This window comes from Callospermophilus lateralis, chromosome 13 (genome assembly GCF_048772815.1).
Source record: "Callospermophilus lateralis isolate mCalLat2 chromosome 13, mCalLat2.hap1, whole genome shotgun sequence".
NCBI classification, from domain to species: domain Eukaryota; kingdom Metazoa; phylum Chordata; class Mammalia; order Rodentia; family Sciuridae; genus Callospermophilus; species Callospermophilus lateralis.
This window is the reverse complement of record NC_135317.1, coordinates 56998660-57001103: the sequence shown is the minus strand read 5'-3', so window position 1 is coordinate 57001103 and position 2444 is coordinate 56998660. Positions and strand designations below refer to the sequence as shown.

The window sequence follows — 2444 nt, the reverse complement described above, 5'->3', positions numbered from 1 at the left end:
TAATCTAAAATATTTGTTTCATCACAGACTAAATAAAAATTAGTGCTGAAGTTCATGAAGCCTTGGTTTTCAAGTGGATAATGTTATGTTTTGGATATAAGGTGTCCCTCAAAAGCTCCTGTGTTAATGCAGAAATGTTTAGAGGTGCAATGATTAGGTTATGAGAGCTGTAGTCTAATCAGTCTATCCTAGTTTGAATGGACTAACTGGGTCATCACTGGAGGAAGGAGGTGGGTCAGTATGGGTGTGCCCTGGAAAGGTTCATCTTCCCTGTGGCCCTTTCTCTTTCTTTGCTTCCTAGCTGTCATGAGATCAGTAGCACTGCTCTGCTGCTGCCCTTCTATGATGTTCTGCCTCACCTTGGGCCCACAGCAATGGAGGTGACTGACCAATCTCTGGAAGTGGTGAGCCCAAAATAAATTTTTCCTCCTAAATTGTTCTTGTTAGGTATTTTGGTCATAGCAACAGAAAGCTGACCAATCCAAGTAATAGTGACACCTGTGTCATGGATTACTGTTGCAAACGAATGTGTTAAGAAAGAGCTTAGGAGAAAATCTGGCAAAGCAGGGAGCTACAAGTGTTGGGACAATGTATTTTCTTCCCATACTCCCTTCTGTGTAGGCCTCCCATGCTATCTTCATGTTGCATCTAACAGATTTTGAATTTAAGTTTATAATAAAAGGAAATTGGATTGGGGGATGACTTTGTCATAAAGTGCTTATATAGCATGTCTTAAGGCCCTGGGTTCCATCCTCAGCACAATGAGTAAATAAATAGAAATTTATTGTGGATTCACTGAAAGATATAAATAACTAATATAAGTGTCCCAAGAATATGAAATTAAGTGCCATTTTTCCTGTTATGTTAAAATCCAGAGAAGTAAAAAATGTCCTGAGCCTTTGGAGGGGTTAACTAAGGTAACCAAAACTTTGCAGCAGTCCCTTACAATTAACCACTAGGAAGTCAGTACTACAAAATTAAAAAAAAGAAAAAAAAAAAAAAAAAAAAGCTGAGGCAAGAGGATTGCAACTTTAAAGCCAGACTCAGCAATTTGACAAGGCCCTAAGCAGTTTAGCAAGACCTGTCTCAGAATGAAAAATAAAAAAGGGTTGGTGGGGGGGCTGAGGATATGGTTCAAGTAGTAGCATGCTCACCTGGCATGCCTGAGGCACTGGGTTCTATCCTCAGCACCACATAAAAATAAAATATAGATATTGTGTCCACCTAAAGCTAAAAAATAAATATTAAAAAAAAAAAGGGTTGGGGATGTGGGATGTGGCTCAGTGTTAAGCTCCTCTGCGTCCAAAAGAAAGAAAGAAAAAGAATTTAGCACTTCTAAAAATAGCTTACCAAAAGGGCCCTTCTCCCACTCCCATCCCACCCCCTGTAGCTGTGAATGGACAGAATGCCTTTCTTTTTTTATTTGTTATGTGATGCTAAGAATCAAACCCAATGCCTCACTTACCAGATACAAATACATACCCCAAAGCCATGCCCCCAAAGCCCCACCTCCTCCAGCCACACCCCACCTGCCTTCAGCCCCCACTCAATTAATCCCATCAGGTGACTGATTCACTGATTGGGTTAAGGCTCTCATACCTAATCACCTCTTCTCTGAACTTTCTTGCATCGTTTCACATGTGAGCTTTTGTGGGATACCTTACATCCAAACCATAACAGCCCTTGAGGGGTATATTGGGACCCTGGCCCCTTGTCTTTCATTTGCTGCCTGGTGGCCTTGAAGTGAGGGCTTCTTTTCCCAATCACTCCATCCATGATATTCTGACTCACCACAGACACAAAAACAATGAGCCAACCAACATAGACTGAAACTTCTAAAATTGTGAGCCAAAGTAAAACTTTCCTCCTTATAAGTTGATTCATCTTAGGGATTTATTATAGTAACAGAAAGGTGACTAACACAGGTATGCTTTGTATTCCTGGGTTTAAAAAAAGTTCCTGGCTCTCAAGGCCCTGGGGTGGGGGTGGGGGGGTGCAAGGCGGGCTAGAGGAGCGGATTGGTCCTCATAGTTGCCAGTCAGAGCAGAGCCCAGGAAGGGGAAGGTAGAATTAGAAGATCATGTGGTGTTGGAGTAGGAGGATATATCTTGGTGATTTAGGATGCTGGTTTCACTGCAGGTATAATTATGCAAATCAAAGAATTCAGGAAAGAATTGCCAAAGAAGGAATTAAAAATTAGATTTAATATGAAAGTACCCACCTTGATCCTGAAAGAAACTGAGCAACTTTGAGCATAGAAATCCAAAACATCTCCCTCAAGTCAGTGTGAACAACATTGGGACCAACTACATAAAATATTATGTACAATAAAATCAAGTAAACTTTAAAAAGTTTGTGTTATTGTGGAACATTACCATTAGTTTTCTGATTATGAAATTGTAGAATGGTATATAGCAGGTTACTTATTGGTTTTGGTTTGTGCA

General features: G+C 40.4%; 1 pseudogene; it reads left to right on the top strand.

Moving 5' to 3' along the window:
* The first annotated feature begins 374 nt into the window (after nt 1–374).
* On the top strand, nt 375–2242 carry LOC143412074 (cytochrome c oxidase assembly protein COX20, mitochondrial pseudogene; annotated as a pseudogene).
* Nucleotides 2243–2444: the final 202 nt, after the last annotated feature.